The sequence below is a fragment of the Pelodiscus sinensis genome, chromosome 7 (genome assembly GCF_052426305.1).
Source record: "Pelodiscus sinensis isolate ZL-2025 chromosome 7, ASM5242630v1, whole genome shotgun sequence".
In the NCBI taxonomy this organism is placed as follows: domain Eukaryota; kingdom Metazoa; phylum Chordata; order Testudines; family Trionychidae; genus Pelodiscus; species Pelodiscus sinensis.
This window is the reverse complement of record NC_143058.1, coordinates 31,027,793-31,048,189: the sequence shown is the minus strand read 5'-3', so window position 1 is coordinate 31,048,189 and position 20,397 is coordinate 31,027,793. Positions and strand designations below refer to the sequence as shown.

The window sequence follows — 20,397 nt, the reverse complement described above, 5'->3', positions numbered from 1 at the left end:
ATTAGCTTTGCCCTTATCTAGTCCCTGTTCTATATTCTGTTAGTATCAGTGTGCACATAATTCTGCGGAACATAGAAGCTAACACACTCTTTTGTCCCAATAATCTTGCAATTCAGTTATGTCTCAAAATATTTTGCATACACCTTTGTTGGTGGACCACCCCTGAGTGGTTTCCATTGGGGTGGAAGGAAGAGGGAGAAGGGTTGGGGAAAAAAGCAGGAAAATGTGCTGCTCAGGAGAAGTTCTGGAGCACATAAGAGTACAGGCAGTCCCCGGGTTACGTACAAGATAGGGACTGTAGGTTTGTTCTTAAGTTGAATCTGTATGTAAGTCGGAACTGGCGTCCAGATTCAGCCGCTGCTGAAACTGATCAGTTTCAACAGTGGCTGAATCTGGACGCCAGTTCTGACTTACATACAGATTCAACTTAAGAACCCCAGGCATCCCCAAGTCAGCTGCTGCTGAAACTGATCAGCGGCTGATTCCAGGAAGCCCGGGGCAGGGGCTTCCTGTAGTCAGCCACTGGTCATTTTCAGCAGCTGCTGACTAGGGGACACCTGGGGCAGAGCAGCTGGGGTGCTGCTGGGTTGGTCCAGTGGCACCCAGAGCGGCGCTACGGGACCAACCGGCAGCGCCCCAGCTCCTGTACCACAGGCGTCCGGAGCAAAGCCGCGGACCATGGGGGCAGCGGGACAGCCCAGACGCGCCGTGGCTATCCTGCTGCCCTCGGGCTCCGTGGCTTTGCTCTGCTTTGCTCCCCGTCCCCCTGGTCTGCAGACCAGGGGGACGGGGAGCAAAGCGGCAGAACACGCGGGCAGCGGGACAGCCCAGACGCGCCATGGCTATCCTGCTGCCCTCGGGCTCCGCGGCTTTGCTCTGCTCTGCTCCCCGTCCCCCAGGTCTGCAGACCAGGGGGAGGGGGAGCAGAGTAGAGCAGAGCGGCGGAACGTGCGGCCAGCTGACAGCCCAGACGCGTCTGGGCTGTCAGCTGGCCGCGTGCTCCGCTCTGCTCCCCCCCCCCTGCAGATCAGGGGGAGGGGGAGCAGAGCGGAGCACAGCAGAGCGGCGGAACGCGAGGCCAGCTGACAGCCCAGACGCGTCTGGGCTGTCAGCTGGCCGCGTGCTCCGCTCTGCTCCCCCTCCCCCTGGTCTGCAGACCAGGGGGAGGGGGAGCAGAGCTGAGCGGAGCAGAGCAGAGCAGAGCGGCAGAACGCGCGGCCAGCTGACAGCCCAGACGTGTCTGGGCTGTCAGCTGGCTGCGCGTTCCGCCGCTCTGCTCTGCTCCGCTCTGCTCCCCCCCCCACCGGTCTGCAGACGGGGGGGGGGAGCAGAGCGGAGCGCGCGGCCAGCTGACAGCCCAGACGCGTCTGGGCTGTCAGCTGGCCACGCGTTCCGCCGCCGCTTTGCTTCCTCTCCCTGGTCTGCTCGAGACCAGGGAGAGGAAGTGCCCCGTTCGTAACTGCGGATCCGACGTAAGTCGGATCCGCTTAACTCGGGGACTGCCTGTACTTAACAAATGGCCACTAGAGCAGCAATAGGCAACCTAAGTCCAGTGAGAGGGATGAATGAGTGGCCCTCTAGCTCAGTGGGCTGCAAGACTGTTGTAACCAAGAGACTGTCCCCCAGAATAGTTTTGCTAACTGTATTTGCATACCTAGAATTTGCAGAGGGGGCAGATTGAACTGTAGCAGCACTTGGATTGGATGCAGAGGGAGCACATGGATCTTACAGTCATTATTGTGTGCAATCAGCCCACACCTCACATCACATTCCCTTGCTTTGTGCACCTGTCACTTTAGTAATACTGATAAGAAAAAAAAACCATGATACACAGAAACCAGCAGAATCTGATAACCCATGTGTTGGCAACTCTGCACAGAGTCGCCATGGCCCACATAGATGTCCCAGCATTGCACTAGAGCAGTGTTTCTCAAACTGTGGGTCGCGACCCTCAGGGGAGTCGCAATCAACTTAGAGGGGGGTCGCAGCAGGATTTGGTTTTTAAACTTACGACTTCTCTTCCCCGGGCCATGAAGAGCGGCAGGGCGGAGGAAGGCAACCGCCAGCAAGCCGCGCAGCATGGCTGCGAGACTCCAGGAGCATGGCTCAGCTGCAGGAGGAGGAAAGGCGGCAGGAGAGTGAGTCCGGTGCAGGAGCACACATGCGAGGGGCTGAACACATCCCCAGCTGGGAGAGGGCGGGGTCCCTCAGGCAGCGGGCTGGGGGATTCATAGAATCATAGAACTAGAAGAGAGCTCAGAAGGTCATCAAGTCCAGCCCCCTGCTCTAGGCAGGACCAATTCCAACTAAATCAACCTGGCCAGGGCTTTGTCAAGCCGAGACTTAAACACCTCTAGGGATGGAGACTCCACTACTTCCCTAGGTAACCCATTCCAGTGCTTCACCACCCTCCTAGTGAAATAGTTTTTCCTAATATCCAACCTGGACCTCTCCCACCACAACTTGAGACCATTGCTCCTTGTTCTGCCATCTGTCACTACTCAGAACAGCCTCTCTCCATCCTCTTTGGAACCTCCCTTCAGGAAGTTGAAGGCTGCTATCAAATCCCCCCTCACTCTTCGCTTTTGCAGACTCAACAGACCTAAGTCCCTCAGCCTCTCCTCATAAGTCATATGCTCCAGCCCCCTAATCATTTTGGTTGCCCTCCTCTGGACCCTCTCCAATGCGTCCACATCCTTTTTGTAGTGGGGGGCCCAGAACTGGACACAATACTCCAGATGCGGCCTCACCAAAGCCGAATAAAGGGGAATGATGACATCTCTGGATCTGCTGGCAATGCTCCTCTTAATGCAACCTAATATGCCATTAGCCTTCTTGGCTACAAGGGCACACTGTTGACTCATATCTAGCTTCTCATCCACTGTAACCCCCAGGTCCTTTTCTGCAGAACTACTACTTAACCGGTTGGTCCCCAGCTTGTAACTATGCTTGGGATTCTTCCGTCCCAAGTGCAGGACTCTACACTTGTCCTTGTTGAACCTCATCAGATTTCTTGTGGCCCAATCCTCCAATTTGTCTAAGTCATTCTGTACCCTATCTCTGCCCTTAAGGGTATCTACCTCTCCCCCCAGCTTAGTGTCATCTGCAAACTTGCTGAGGGTGCAATCCATCCCCTCATCCAGATCATTAATAAAGATATTGAACAAAACCGGTCCTAGAACTGAACCTTGGGGCACTCTGCTAGAAACCCACCGCCATCCTGACATCGAGCCATTGATCACTACCCGTTGGGCCCGGCCTTCTAGCCATCTTTCTATCCATCTTACCGTCCATTTATCCAACCCACAATCCCTTAACTTGCTGGCAAGAATATTGTGGGAGACCGTATCAAAAGCCTTGCTAAAGTCAAGGTATATAACATCCACTGACTTCCCCATGTCCACTGAGCCAGTTACCTCATCATAGAATCTAATCAGATTGGTCAGGCACGACTTGCCCTTTGTGAATCCATGCTGACTATTCCTAATTACTTTCCTCTCATCCAAGTGCCTCAATATGGATTCCTTAAGGATCCCTTCCATGATTTTTCCAGGAACCGAGGTAACACTGACCGGCCTATAGTTCCCTGGATCATCCTTCTTCTCTTTTTTGAAGATGGGCACTACATTTGCCTTTTTCCAGTCATCTGGGATTTCTCCCGATCTCCACGACTTTTCAAAGATAATAGCCAAAGGCTCCACAATGACATTTGCCAACTCCCTCAGTACCCTCGGATGCACTAAGTCTGGACCCACAGATTTGTGTATGTTTAGCTTTTCTAAATAGTTCCTAACCTGTTCTTTACCCACCACGGGCTGTCCATCTTCATCCCATCTTGCGCCACTTAGCGCAGAAGTCCAGGAGCCAACCTTGTCCGTGAATACAGAGGCAAAGAAAGCATTGAGTACTTCAGCTTTCCCCACATCATCTGTCACTAGGTTACCTCCTTCATCCATTAGGGGCCGCACACCCTCTCTGATCACCTTCTTCTTGTTAACATGCCTGTAGAAACTTTTCTTGTTATCCTTCGCATCCTTAGCCAGTCGCAATTCCATTTGCACTTTCGCCTTCCTGATAACCCCCCGGCATTCTCGAGCTATACCTTTTAACTCCTCCCTGGTCATTTGTCCAAGTTTCCACTTTTTGTAAGCTTCCTTTTTGTGCTTAAGTTCACCAAGGATTTCCCCTGTAAGCCAATCCGGTCTCCTACCATGTTTGCCTCTCTTGCTACGCGTCGGGATGGTTTCTTTCTGTGCCTTCAATAAGGCTTCTTTAAAATACTGCCAGCTGTCCTGGACTCCTTTCCCCTTCATGTTAACATCCCAGGGGATTCTGCCCATCAGATCTCGGAGGGAGTCAAAAATCTGCTTTTTTGAAGTCCAAGGTGTGTATTTTAATACTCTCTTCTCTTCCTTTGGTCAGGATCCTGAAATCTACCATCTCATGATCATTGCTTCCCAGGTTGTCACCCACCTCTACTTCCCCTATTAGTTCCTCCCTGTTTGTGAGCAGAAGGTCAAGCTGCGCACGGCCCCTGGTCGGATCCTTCAGCACCTGTGTCAAGAAGTTATCCCTAACATTCTCCAAAAACTTCCTGGATTGCCTGTGTACTGCCGTATAGGTTTCCCAGCAGATGTCAGGGTGATTAAAGTCCCCCACGAGAACCAGGGCCTGCGATCTGGAAGCTTCGCTCAGTTGTCCGAAGAAAGCCTCATCTACCTCATCCACCTGATTCGGTGGCCTGTAGCAAACACCAACCACAACATCAATGCTGTTGTTTGCTCCTTTAAACTTAACCCATAGACTCTCAACAGGTTTTTCTCCCTCTTTATACTGGAGTTCAGAGCAATCGTAGTGCTCTCTTACATATAGTGTAACTCCTCCTCCTTTTCTCCCCTGCCTGTTGTTCCTGAACAGTCTATACCCTTCAATGACAGCGCTCCAGTCATGTGAGTCATCCCACCAAGTCTCTGTTATCCCAATTAAATCATACTTCTTGGTCTGGGCCAGGGCCTCCAGTTCTTCCTGTTTGTTGCCCAGGCTTCTCGCATTAGTGTACAAACACTTCAGGTAACCAGTTGATCGTCCTATCTTCTCCATTCGAAACATGGGTCCTCCTTTCTTGACCCTTCCTCTCTGCATTTCTTCCCGGTATCCGACTTTCGCACTCCCCTCAAGGTTTTGGTCACCGTCCCCCGACAAACCTAGTTTAAAGCCCTCCTCACTAGGTTTGCAAGCCTGCCCGCGAAGATGCTCCTTCCTCTCTTCATTAGGTGGATCCCATCTCTTCCTAACAATCCTTGCGCCCGGAACAGAGTCCCATGGTCGAAGAAACCAAAGCCCTCTCTGCAACACCATCTGCACAAACACGCATTTACGTCCTCAATTCGACGATCCCTGCCCAGCCCTTTCCCTTCAACAGGGAGGATGGAGGAGAATACCACTTGCACTCCAAAATCTTGGATCCTTCTTCCTAGCGCTACATAATCCGCAGTAAAATGCTCAAGATCATTCTTGGCCGTATCATTAGTTCCCACGTGGAGAAGCAGGAAGGGGTAGCGATCCGAAGGTTTGATCAGCTTGGTAAGCCTCTCAGTGACATCCTGAATGCGAGCTCCCGGTAAGCAGCACACCTCTCGAGATTCCAGGTCCGGACGGCAGAGGGATGGCTCAGTCCCTCTTAGGAGGGAGTCCCTGACCACCACCACCCGTCATTTCCTTTTGGGGGTGGTGGCCGTGGAACCCCCATCCATAGGACTACACATCCCATGCCTTCCAGTAGATGGTGTTCCCTTCTGGTTTCTTCCTTGTGAGGTCCCTTCCAGAGCTTTCAGCACTGCAGAGCCTGTGGAGAGAGCTTGAAAGCGATTGCTTACCTCTATAGCATCGGATTGGGTCAGGGCAGAGGCAAATAAGGGCACGTGGGGGTCAGAGGAGGCAGCAGAGGAGAGGGGGAGAGAGAGAGAGAGAGAGAGAGGAAAAACACACACACACACCCACCCCCCAAAGGGACGCGGAGCAGAAAAGAGGCACAGAGGAGAAGGAGATGGGGGGGAAGGAGCCTGAAGCTGGGAAGGGCGTTGAGGACCACAAACACCTTGAAGGAACCCCAGGAGCGCAAAGAGTCTGGTGAGAAGGGGGAAGGAAGCGACCCAGGGCAGTGAGGGTGAGGGTCACACAAATTCATTTAACATTTTAGGGGGTCGTGGTATCACAAAGTTTGAGAACCCCGGCCTACTGGAAACAGTCTGATTAACCAATCTTACAGAAAGTGTTCTTATTTTAGCAAGATTTTTCTCCTATTTCCCCCCACACTAACATCAAATATCCTTCTGCTTATGGGATACTTTCTTAGGTGAATCTATTTCAAGCTTGATTGTAAGTCTCACTTTGACAGCAGTTGCTTGGCAACAAAATCAGCAGTCCTGTCCCTAGCACCAATGGTAGCTGTATTTCTCAAGGAAGTGATTTTTGATGGAATTGAGCTAAGTTTCCAAACCACTGTATTGTTTCACTTTAGTGAGCACATGAGGTTTGTATTTACTAAAAGTATTTTTGTATTATTTTGGTTTCTACAGAATGCCTTTATAATTTTGGTTTCAGAACTGTTGCAAATTTCTTTTCAGCTTCAGATTTCCTTAGAAACTGAAAAAGGATACCTGAAAGGTTCTACCAAGAGCTTTTTAATACCTAGAGTTAATGGGGGAATGCATGCACTTAATCAAGTAAGAGTAAACAATCCATTTCCAGGATTTCTGGTGGTGTGTGAAAGCATAAAAGCTTATCCTCCAAAAGAGAGAAGATGTCTCTTCTCCTGGATAGTATAATCTTAAATCCATTTAACAGGAGATACCACTTTACCAGATGGCAGCAAAGCTTTAAGGGACAAGTTATTTATAAATGGAGGAACACTAAATAAGGTTACCTCAACTGCTCTCCAGACAGGAAAAAGCACCAAAGCGTGCACCATTAATATCTCCATTGCAAATAAAGTATGCTTGCTTTCCCATAGAATATTGGATATAACAACATCTTCCAGCTAAATCAACATTCTTATTCTATATGTAGTAAAATACTAACACACTATATAAATATACAGGCAGTTCCCGGGTTACGTACAAGATAGGGACTGTAGGTTTGTTCTTAAGTTGAATCTGTATGTAAGTCGGAACTGGCGTCAGCCGCTGCTGAAACTGATCAGTTTCAACCACGGCTGAATCTGGATGCCAGTTCTGACTTACATACAGATTCAACTTAAGAAACCCAGGCGTCCCCAAGTCAGCTGCTGCTGAAACTGATCAGCGGCTGATTCCAGGAAGCCTGGGGCAGACCAGGGGGACAGGAGCAAAGCCGCGGAGCACGCCCGCAGCGGGACAGCCCAAGCGCACCTGGGCTGTCCCGCTGCGGGCGTGCTCCAAGGCTTTGCTCCCCGTCTCCCTGCAGACCAGGGAGACGGAGAGCAAAGCCGCAGAGCACTGCTGCCTCCTCTGACCCCCACGTGCCCTTATTTGCCTCTGCCCCGACCCAATCCGATGCTATCGAGGTAAGCAATTGCTTTCAAGCCCCTGCCAGATAAAACACTTTAATTTTTTGCTTTACCATCTGGAAGAGCAGAAGATCTCTATTTGGTTGATATCTTTATGCACATGTTATTATACATTAACTGTATATGTTTCTCAGGATTATAGGTATAACAGAATGGTGGATAAGTGAATAAAGAAATGTAATTCCTTAGCCATCTCTTAGGACCTTAACACTTTATTTGCTGTCATTTCATTATTTAGCTGGGCCCCACTACATTTTAAGACTGCACTAACATAATTTTAAGTATAAAAAGCCAGTATATGTGGCCAAGTTTCCTGCCATCCCAATTATAGTCTTCTGGTTCTGACAGCTTTACTACCTGAATGCACCACTGCAATTCTGCCCACTGCCATATCCAAACTTCAGCAGCTAAGTGATCTTGTCATGCAATATCTTGCAGGTTCTCTCAATTAATTCCCCTCTCCCATTCGGCCACAAGAGAGCCACAGAGCACTGGTATGGTAATAGCAGGGTGGAGTATGTATGTGAACATGCTGCATCATTTTAAAAAAAGCAGGACATACAGAATGTCCACACAACATTTGCAGAAGCACTTTTTGTAAGACACAGTGATGGCAAAGTACTCAAATCAACACAGAGAATATGCCAGAAAAGCACTCCACGCAGACAGCAGAATTGTTTCGAGTGGTGTGGAGCCTCTAACAGTTTGGCTCTTGTGCTGAGATGGAAGAGCCCTCAGCAATCCACTGTGATTTGTTTGTGAAGCATTTTACAGCTAAGATTGCTCACATCCAGTCCAACTTGGATTCTGGCTATCATGTAAGCAGAGTACAGAATGTATCAAGCACACCACCTAGTTTTTCTTCTGATCATTTTCAGCTTTTGAAGACCATGGATATGGACAAGCTGCTTGGAGAAGTGCAACCGACCACATGCTCGCTCGACACCTGCCCTTCATGGCTTATTAAATTAAGCTGGGAAGGGGATGACAGGTTGGGTCCAGGGGATTGTTAATCATAGAATACTAGGACTGGAAGGTACCTCAAGAGGTCATTGAGTCCAGTCCCCTGCCCTCATGGCAGGACCAAATACTGTCTAGACCATTCCTGATAGACATTTATTTAACCTACTCTTAAATATCTCCAGAGATGGAGATTCCACAACCTCCTTGGGCAATTTATTCCAGTGTCTGACTACCATGACAGTTAGGAACTTTTTCCTAATGTCCAACCTAAACCTCCCTTGCTGCAGTTCAAGCCCATTGCTTCTTGTTCTATTCCCAGAGGCCAAGATGAACAAGTTTTCTCCCTCCTCCTTATGACACCCTTTTAGATACCTGAAAACTGCTATCATGTCCCCCCTCAATCTTCTCTTTTCTAAACTAAACAAATCCAGTTCCTTCAGTCTTCCCTCAACAGGTCATGTTCTCTAGATCTTTAATCATTCTCGTTGCTCTTCTCTGGACCCTCTCCAATTTCTCCACATCTTTCTTGAAATGCGGTGCCCAGAACTGGACACAATACTCCAACTGAGGTCTAACCAGCGCAGAGTAGAGCGGAAAAATGACTTCTCGTGTCTTGCTCACAACATACCTGTTTATGCATCCCAGAATCATGTTTGCTTTCTTTGCAACAGCATCACACTGCTGACTCATTCAACTTGTGGTCCACTATAACCCCTAGATCCCTTTCTGCCATACTCCTTCCCAGACAGGGAAGGAATATAGCAGAATGCTTCTCTTAGATCTGGGATGGTTCCACTCACCGCGAAAGAGATGGTGGTAAAACTGTCTCTTAAAAAGCCTTCCCTAAACCCATGCAACTTGAATAACTATTGCCCAGTCACCAATATTCCCTGCCTGGGCAAGATACTCAAGTGAGAGGTTGCGTTGCAACCCTAAGATTTCTTGAAAGAAACAGATTATCTGGATGCATTTCAGTCTGGCTTCAGGCCTGTTTTTTAAATGGAAACCACCTTGGTCTCCCTGGTAGATGACCTACGCTGAGAGAGAGACAGGGGAAGCGCGTCACTATTGATTCTCTTGGACTTCTAGGCGGCTTTCAATACCATCAACCAGGATATCCTTCTGGAGCACCTGGCAGAGTTGGGTATTGGAGGCACTGCTTTGTGGTGGTTCCGGTCTTACTTATCGGGACGCTTTCAGAAGGTGGAGGTAGGGGGTTACTGCTTGACCCCATAGCGAATGTGTTATAGGGTCCCACAAGGTTTCCTCTTGTCCCTATGCTGTTTAACATCTACATGAAACCACTTGGAGAGATCATGAGGAAATTTGGAGGATGGTACCATCAATGTGCAGATGACATCCAATGCTATTTCTCTGTGACATCAGATCCAGACATGGAGGCTGTGATGGACTGGATGAGGTCAAATAAGAGGAAGCTGAATCCAGGTTAGACCGAGGTCCTGTGGATTAGGAAGCCATCTGACCAGGAATGTGCTGTTAGCCGTTCTAGACAGGGTCACACTCCTACTGAAGGAATGGGTGTGCAGCTTAGGAGTCTCCTTGGATCCTCTTCTTGCATTTGAGAATCAGATTTCTTCAGTGGCCATGAGTGCTTTTCCGCCAGCTGCTGTGCTCTTACTCCATTTAAAATGCAGAGGCTCTGCAATCAGCACGAGCCAGGACTCCTCAGTCCCGGCTCGCGCTATGACCAGCAGCCTCTGTTCGCGGTGGTCAGGGGATGATGCCAGAACAACCTCTGTTTACAGCAATCAGGGCAGAGGCTGCTGCCTGAGGAGCCCCTGCCTGTGGCCATTCCTGGCCGTGGCCATCCCTGGCCGCTGCGAACAGGAGCTGCCTGATATCAACAGCCCTTGTCCATGGGGGGCCAGCTCCCTGCTGGGATCCCTGCAGACAGGGGCTGCTTTCCAGCAGCATCCCCAAGCCTCCCGCCCACTGACTCTGAGAAAGCCAGTGGTGGGCAGGTGACACTCCCAAGGTGGTGCTGGGGGGAAAACCAGCTTTTAAGCCAGCTCTCCCCAGCACCTGCTCTTGTCCCCCAGTTTGCTGCCTTTCAGAGTCAGCAAGGGAGAGGCACCGCACACAGCACAGGGTGAGTGGAGACAATCTCCCGTTCACCCTGTGCTCCCTGTGGTGCTTCTGCTTTTGATATGTAGAAGAGCAGAAGTGTTTCAAAATCAGAAGTGTCGGCAGTGGGATTGACGCTGTCCCCTCATGCTGTTTCCCCGCTGTGTCTCTACCTCCCCTGGCTCCCACAGACACAGTGCTGCGGGGGAACTGGCTTATGAATTTTATGAGCACACTTATAATGATATCCCAAGAGCTTGAAGCCAGTGGTAGAAGAAAAGGGGCAGGCAATTCCACAGCAGCGGCTATGTGCCATTTCAATATTGCAATGTTCCCTGTAAACTTGGGCAACCACCCAGAAGACATTCAGGAGCCACCCAGCAGATTAGCAGAGTACCCACCATGCCCACAGCTGGCAGTCTGTGTTTCTAATGGTGATGCACATCCACACGTGCCTCGGTACACATAACAAAATTTATTCTGCACGTGGATGGAAAAAAAAATCTGAAGGAACATTGGTGCAGTTCATAAGAAATAATCAGTTTATACACTCCACTCTGCTATACCAAGTGCAGTCTCCAGCATCTCATCTGAGCTCAAAGACATAGAAAATAATTTCAGTTTATATCCCAGATGAGTCGCAGAATGAATGTGGCTATCAGCCACTTAAGGCTGCTGAGGAATTCGCTAAACATTCAGAATGTACAGAATGGGTAATATTGCAGTAACACTTGGAGAAACAGAACTCAACACAAATTCCATATTCATGCCAAGTTAACTTTAGCATTAGTGACAATTCTCAATTGGATAACACAAAAGGGAAAAAAACTGCACGGAAAATATAAGCACGTTTGTATATTGGCACCGTGACACCATAAAAGATATAATTTTCAAAGTGTGCTACAATGCACATGACAGATGTCTTTTATACTTAATCAGTTTTGCTACCAAAGCACAAATCACACAAAACAACAGTCCCAGAAACCTTCCCAGATACTTTGGTATTAGTAAGTCAACTCTGCAACCCAATCTTCTTGAACCGGGCTTTTGGAAAGTAAAGTGCATTTTATACAGATTTCTTATTTCAAAGTTAAAACATGTTTAAGTTACTGTGAAACCAATTCTCAGTATACTTTAGTAGTCTGCAAATATCCTAGGAATAGAGCAGAAACAGCATGAGGCATCATTCGATTCCCACAAGTAATTTATTAATTTATAAATAATTATATGCACAAATTATGATGGAACTGACAGCTTATCAAGAACTCAAAACAGCACCTTTTCACATTTGATAAGAGACAAAATTAGAATTTGGTTCTCCTAGCTAAAAATCAAATCAACATAATTTTGTGTCTTAGAATTCTTTTTAGCTCCCACCCCCTATCTCATGAGAGTCTCCTACTTTACATTTAAAAATAGACTTATTCTTCATTTAAAACCCGTATCTGCAACTCTCAGATATTAGAGTGAGAAAAGACCTATTAGCTCCTCTAAGGAATTCTCCTTCCAGTGCAGGGATATTCATTATAGCATTTCTTGTTGTAGCCATGTTGGACCCAAAATATTAGAAGCACAAGCTGGGTAAGAAACTTAAAAGATAAGATATTGTCTTTCACCAACAGAAGTTGGTTCAATAAAATATACTACCTCACCAACCTTGTCTCTCTATTAGTTACAATATATTTTGTGTTGTGATGTCCAAGCTAGATTTTAGAAGCCTGAGTGACGAAGCTGACAACAATTTTGAAAACTATTCCACATTCTGATAGATCCTACTAAAAGGGCATCCCCTTCCCTACTCCAGTACTCAACCTAAATTTTATTTTTTTTAAAACTATTATACTACTAACTTACATGCATTATCACATTTCCAAACAAACAAAATATGTATTTGCTTATTCCCTTGCTCAAAGTTTACCTTTTCAGATATTAACCTAGAACCAAAATACATCTGCTCCTGCACAGGGATGCTAGTATGAGAATTTTCAGAGTCTCTTCTCCCACAGCACAGGAGGCTGCCAGAATCCAGCCTTAAAGCACTGGGGAAGAGAAAGACATTGACTTGTCAACACAACCGCTGTGTTCCAAGCCTCGGAAGAGTGTACTGGCATGACTGGCCCCATTGCACTGGCAAACATTAGCTAAGATGCTATTTAAAAGGTGTTGCGAGTGATATTGTCAGGCACGTTTCTAAATGCCAAAGGTGTACACCAGCATAGTGCTTCCCCCTCCAGGGTGTTACGATACTGAAGGTGCTCCCCTGACTCCCAAGTGTTACAATATAGGCCACAGAGAAGCAACACTTAGAAAAACAAGTATGGAGTTTTGCTCAGCCACTATTCAAGTACAGAAACTCTACTGTAGACACGCTTAGGACTTCTAGCCTTTGGACACTGTGTAAGCTATTTCACCAGCCAAGGAAAAGACACAAACTCCACACCCATGTCCTTTAAGGCCTTTTCTTCAGGACACAGTGTATTGTTTCTTTTAAAGGACATAAAATGGAAAATAAAACAAAACACTAGTCACAATCTCCAGAGGCTTTCACTGACTCAACCAGTCAATGGGAATCAAGTTACATTCTTCACCTAAACCTTGCCTCCACTTCTTTAAATACCCTCTCTACCCATGTAATGGAAAGCGTTAAGAGATTCTTGCCTAATATGCGGTTATATTTTGTCACAGTCTATTAACAGTGTTGTTTACAAAAGTGATGTCTTCATTAGGGATGCTAAATATCAGTTAATTGAATAGTCAAGTAATCTCAAATTCTTATCGGTTGCTGAACTATTCTGTAGTGACCAGGGGGTGAGGCCAGCAGCCCCTGTACTCTGGCCCTACTCCTAAGGAGCCCCCTGCCACTCGAGGCTGCTACCTCTGTATCAGTGGCAGCAGCGTAGAGTGCCAGGCTGGAGCTGGTCTGCGAGGGGAGCTAGTTTAAAAACCAGCTCCCCTAGCGGACTGGCTGCCTGTTGCCCCATGCTGCTGCCTCTGATACAGAGGCAGCAGCACAGGGTGGCAGCAGTCCCTGTCTGGGGAGCTGGTCTGAGCTCCCAGGCCCAGTGCTAGCCGGAACTGAGCCAGGATGCCTGCCCACCTAGCTCCTAGAATCATAGAATACTAGGACTGGAAGGGACCTTGAGAGGTCATCGAGTCCAGTCTCCTGCCCCCATACACTTTACTAATACACTTTAAATACAGAGCCACAGCAGCAGTAAGTCCCAGACCCGTCGCAATCCAGGACTGAGCCAGGCTGCTGGCCAGCCTGCTAAAAAAGTTACTGGCAGGCGGGGAGAGAAGGCGGAGGAGGAAATATGTGTAGTCTATAGCATTAACCTATAAGGTTTTGCTTATTGGTTAATCGCCTGCACTAATACATCCCTAGTCTTCATTTTATTCTTCAGGTTGCAAGTGCTGTCTCAATGTTCTGCAAAGGTGCATTAGAACACCACATATATGCACATTGAGGCTGGTCTGACATATTCAAGACATCCACCTGTTATCCACACAGGGATAAAATATCACACTGACAGCCAGCTACTGAGATCATGACCTATGAGAAAGCCAGAGGACAAATATCTGAGAGAGAATGTGATCAAATGGTTTTAAATTATGTAGGATGTCCCCACTAACTTTTACATTTGTATTTCTTTATAGTATTCACTAGCATAGATGCAATAAAGTTCCACGGTGTTGTGGAAGTAGCCAACCTGCAAACAATCTGAGCTGTGTCATCCCGATATTCTACATGTCATATAACTAAAAACTAATAAGCCATAAGTAGATGAGGCAGTTTGTCCTCTTTTGTATGCATAAAATGCCTATCAGCATATTCCCTGTGCAACAAAGCTTTTAAACCAGCTTTTGAACCTGTAAATAAAGTTGAATTGATATACAGGTCACAAGTGGCCTGCTGATGGGTTGGCAATAGCACTTCTCGCTTTTGTTACTCTAAGCTATATTGCATTAATTACCTAAAGTTCACTCTCCATCTCTTCTCTTATAGATTGTTTCTGAGGGTCACATTTTCATATTTTGAGACTGTTCAGTTACTGTGACTACAAACTGGTCAAAAGTCACCAAATTACACACTCTTGTGGTATAAAGCATCACTGTTTTTATATTTTGAACATTATTTGTCAAATTCTCTTTTCATAATAAGTCCACTGATTAATAGAAAGGTGTATAACACCACAAATGGCTGTATTTAGTGGTGAAAATATAGTAACTCCAAAGAAATAGTTAGAGGGCTAGTGCCACCTAAACAGGGCAGGCTAGATATCAATAACTGTTTCCACATGCAGCCAGGTTCCACCACCTCCAAATTTCCATGACAGTACAACCTCTCCCCGAGTTACGAACGAGTTACAGACCAAACACTTGGCTGTAACTTGATTTGTTCGTAACTCAGACCCCATTGAGTTACTAGCGACCACGCTGTTTGTAAGCACGGGTGGCGTTCGTAACTCGGGGACCACCTTTACAATCGCTCCATGGGAGCTTTGGTCGTAAATGCGAATAGTCGTAACTCAACTGTTCGCAACTCAGGGTCCGGCTGTAATCCCATGGCTGCTTTCAGTAAGACACAAACCATCTTGTAACAAGCTACATAGGCCAGGAGGAAGAAGAACTCAATTACTGGTTAGGCAAAGCAGGCAAGACCATGAATGAGAAATGGAGATACCTGATTGGTGGATTGAAGGCATATATAGGTGGTATAGTGTCACTGATCAAACTAAATCAAAGCTCCATGCTACTCTGCAGCCAGACCAAAAGCAAAATAGGGTGGGGAGAGGAGGAAATCTACTCCTTTCAACTTTTTAGTTATGCACACTGCTAAATGCTATAGTAAGAGTTACCAAATTGAAATGAACTTTATCAACGTTTGTGGAACTGACTCTTATGCACAGAATATGTTGGAGAAACAGCTCTCCCAAACAGAATTGTTAACCATGAAGATAAACTGCTAATTTGCTGTCTACTAGAAAAAATACATGCATCCCCATACCACAATTTATTCATTAAGTAATGTAATGTGCTCTTCGTTGTTACTATAAATGCATTTAAAATGGAGATATTCTATAACCAAAAGAAAAAAGCAATTAATAGCAGATTAGTACAGGATGCACCGCTATAAACTAGGACTCTCTGGTCCAGCAAAATCCGTGATCTGTCAGGACCATGGATATTCCAGGATAAGAGTACCAGTGTGCTGCAAGAGGGGTGGGGGCAAGTTGAGCTGAGCTGACAGGGGGAGGGGACAGGAGCTGGGAAGTGGCTACATTGCAGATGTGGGGAGGGAGAAGCCAGGATCTGAAACGAGGCTTACAGGATCTGCCAACAAAGGGTTCTGGGGTTGGCAGATCCCTGTCTAGACTGCCACGCTGTGCCGACAATCAGCTGATCAGCACAGCGCAGTGGCCATTTTTATTTAAATTAAGTGGCAATTATTTAAATCGCCGCTTCATTTCCCTTTTTCGAGTAAACTAATCTATATGGCTCAGTCGACGGAGCCATGTAGTTTAGACATACCCCTACGGATTGGAAGAAATATTCCTGGGGGTACATCCCCTTATCTAGATATCTGTCTAGTTTTATAAGACTAATATTTTACATAACTTGTTTATATTCCAATTTATTTGATAATTATATGGTAAGAATAGGAAAGTAAGTATTTTTTTCCTGAAACAATGTGTTGTGATGTGACACTTTTGTATTTTACATCTGATTTTATAAGCAAGTAGTTTTTAAATGAAGTGAAACTTAGGGGTAGGAAAGACAAATTAGACTCCTAAAAGAGGTACAGTAGACAGGAAAGTTTGAAAAACACTGCTGTACAAGACTGGCAATAGAAGACAGTGGCATATAAAAATAAGCAAACAACTCTTGGAAACATAGGTCTGCAGAAGCAAAAAGTGGAACTGGAAAATGTATGCGTGATTTAAACACAATATGTTGAAAGCAAAATTCTTATGAGGTATTTAAAGAAATTTAGTCTTCTATGTGTAGTGTAGTGCTGTTTTCTTCTACTTCTTTATACTCTGTTCTTGGTGTCCTTTCTCCCCTTCTTCTGTCTGACTCTTCCAATTCCCTTATTTTCTCCTATTCCTCTAATTCCAAACCTCCAGCTCATTAACTGCACTGTATTTTGGCTGCTGTGCCTCCAAATGCAGTTTAGCAATTACTCCAACAAATTCAGATTTATGCTGTGTAATTGCAAGTAAAGTTCACTAAAAATAAGCCAGATCCCTATCTTTCAAGGGTACCTCATTCAGTATCTACAAGATAGAAAAGGAGCATAAGACACCACTCACTTTTTCAGAGTTGACGTTTTCTGGTTAGATCATTTCTTTGCTCATATGCAATGCAAACAAAATGCCAGGAGGCCAAAAGTAACACACATAATGAATAAATTATGTTTTTATAACCTTAAAACTGACAAAAATTGAAAGACTTCTTGAAGTCCAGCAAAAGGTTCCATCTCAGTGAAAACTTTCAAGTTCCAAAACTAACTAATGAAAGACTAGATCCATTCAGTATAAATGTTACAGTATTTCTTTATAAATGGCAAGTGTATACAATTTATATATTATAATATATAAAGCTCATCCTCTATTTCTCGCCTTTGTGTTTGATTTTATTGAATTATTTTTTCCCCTCAAACTCATTTTAAGCAGACCCCTAGAAATTTTCAGCCCAAGTGATCTGTGAAAAGAAGAAACAACTAAAAGAGACCTCTTTAAACTGAAAATACCCTTGTAACCTTAGCTATCCACCTATTAATAGTACAACAGTATATTTAATATTACTCTACCAACTTCAGAGGCACCCACTCACTATTTCTCCAAGAGCTGTCTGGCATGGCAAGCTTCCATAGGGCAATTGCTACACGCTTCTCCATGGTCATAGCAGGTCTTATTTGGATTCTCTGATTCCTCAGAGCAGGGGCAAGTGATTTGCAAAGTTCTAAGAACGTGGCCTTATGCATTCAGAAGTTCTGCAGCCGCTGCTGATCGTGCAGTCTCTGCATCACAATACGGTCACAACAACCAGTATGAGCTTGTCTCACAGCACCAGAAACAGCATTCCACTGTGTGCAGAGGATTGACTGGAGGCTATGCTAGCATCAGTGCCAGGCTTTGCATGAGTGACTCCATACCACACCGAGCTTCATCCTCATCCTGAAAGAGTGACATGCGTACATTCTTCAAATACTGCACCATTAGGTGCACCACAACACATACAACCATAATAATGATTTACGGAAAACTAGGCTCAATGCTTGCACTGCTACTGCATCTGCACAATCAACCAGGGCACAAAAAGGCACAAGTATACTGCCTCCCCTTTATCTCACACAAGGGAGGAAGAACTAGACGAATGCATTTTGGGAAGCTGGCAACATGAGCCTATAACCACTTTATGCACAGTTTTGGTCCCAATGGACACAGTGAGCATAGCCCAGAATATAATGCTGCCCACAGTGCTCCGCTTTCTGAGTCAATGGTACGCTCCCTAATGGGGACACACTACTTCAGACTACATTCAATTCTTCCTCACACTGAGGACACAGTTCTTCGATTTTGTATCATCGGTTGGTAAAAAATTCCTCCATATCTCATAGTATAGATGTGCCCTAAATAGTAGGCAGTAAGAATCTCACTTTCTAATTTTTAACATCTTTAGGACTATGGATGCCAATAATATTTTGAGGGTAAGTTATAGAAGTATAAATTTACTGAAAAATTAAATGGCACTCATGCAAATATGCAGTCATACTAAAAATAATTTACACAGAATATTAATGTTTTGTCCAGTATATGCCTCAGCATAAAGAATTTAAGAACAAATTGAGGGTGGCTATTATTATTTCCCAGGGATGTCTTATGACTAGCAAAGGGCAAATTTAGTGCAATACAGGCAGTCCCCGACTTACGCGGATCCGACTTATGTCGGATCCGCACTTACGAATGGGGCTTTCTTGCCCCGGAGGTCGGGGCGAGAAAGCCCCGTTCGTAAGCTGCTCCGGTGCCCCTGGTCTGCTGGAGACCGTCTCCAGCAGACCAGGGGCACCGGGCGGGTTCCCGCGCTTCTGAGGCTTTGCCAGAGCAAAGCCTCAGAGGCGCGGGACCCCCCCGCTGCTGCCACTTCAGTCCGGGTGCCTGTGGTCTGCTGGAGACCGTCCCCAGCAGACCACAGGCACCCAGACTGAAGCGGCAGCAGCGGGGGGTCCCCGCGCCTCTGAGGCTTTGCCAGGCAAAGCCTCAGAGGCGCAGGACCCCCCCCCCGCTGCGGCTTCAGTCCGGGTGCCTGTGGTCTGCTGGGCCAGAGCAAAGCCTCAGAGGCGCGGCACCCCGCTGCGGCTCTGCTCCCCGTGTCCCTGGTCTGCTGGGGGGGAGGGCGCAGCTAGTGTGCTTCCCCCCCCCCCCCCCCCCCAGCAGACCAGGCTTTTGTTTTGGACTCTGGGGCAGAGCAGCTGGGGCGCTGCCGATTGGTCCTGCAGCGCCGCTCTGGGCACTACTGGACCAACCCGGCAGCACCTCAGCTGCTCTGCCCCAGGTCCTGATTCAGCCGCTGCTGGTCAGTTTCAGCAGCGGCTGAATCAGGACTCCTGGGGCAGAGCAGATGGGGTGCTGCTGGGTTGGTCCAGTAGCACCGAGGAGCGGCGCTACTGGAGCAACCCAGCAGCACCCCAGCTGCTCTGCCCCAGGCGTCCGCAAGTCAGCTTCTGGTGAAACTGACCAGCGCTGACTACAGGAAGCCCCAGGCTCTGCCCCGGGCTTCCTGGAATCAGCTGCTGATCAGTTTCAGCAGCAGCTGACTTGGGGACGCCTGGGGTTCTTAAGTTGATTCTGTATGTAAGTCAGAACTGGCGGTCAGTTTCAGCAGTGTCTGAATCTGGACGCCAGTTCCGACTTACATACAGATTCAACTTAAGAACAAACCTACAGTCCCTATCTTGTACGTAACCCGGGGACTGCCTGTATACAAAAAGGGGTCAAAGGAAAACACTGGGAATTACAGATCAGACAGCCTAACTTCAATTCCTGGAAAGATATTGTTTAATTTTTTTTCAAATCAATTTATAAAAATCAAGAGAACAACAGGGTTAAGGAATAAACAACAATGATTTGTCAAGAACAAATCAGGTCCAATCATTCTAATTGCCTTCTTTGACAGAGTTACTTACCTAGTGCATTGGAGGAAGCAGTAGTTATGATATATCTTGATTTTAGTAAAGCTTTCCAGGAGGCATAATCCTGGATTTTCTCATAAGAAAACCAGAGATATAAAACCTAAATTAAACTAGTATATGGAGGGTGCACAACTAGTTCAAAAGCTGGATGCAAATTATCAGTGGTCCACTGTCAAACTGAGAGGACTTATCTAGTGGGGTCCCAAAATGGTCTTCCTGGGGAGCACAGAGTAAACTTACAAAATCTGCAAATGATGCATAGTTAAACAGATTGATGCAAGCAAATCAAATACACAACTACAAAATGGGGAGTAACTGGTTAGGCAGCAATTCCGCAGAAGAGGATCCAGGGATCACAGTGGATCACAAATAGAACAGGAGTCAACAATATGATGTAGTTGTGAAAAAGGCACATATGATTATAAAGTATAGTAACGGGTATGTTATACGTGAGACCTGGAATGCAATTATTATGCTATGCTCCGGTGAGTACTGGGGAGGCCTCAGCTGGAGTTCTGTGTTCAGTTTTGGGCTGCATCCTTTAAGAAAGATATAGACAAACTGAAGAGAGTCCAGGGGAGAGCAACAAAAATGAAACAAGATTTAG

The 20,397-nt window shown here is 46.5% G+C and overlaps 1 protein-coding gene across 3 annotated transcripts in view; it reads right to left on the bottom strand.

The window, feature by feature from the left end:
* The window catches only part of GALNT13 (polypeptide N-acetylgalactosaminyltransferase 13), a 344,283-nt gene that overhangs the window by 321,943 nt on the left and 1,943 nt on the right, over positions 1 to 20,397 (bottom strand). The gene's annotated exons all lie outside the window — the stretch shown is intronic.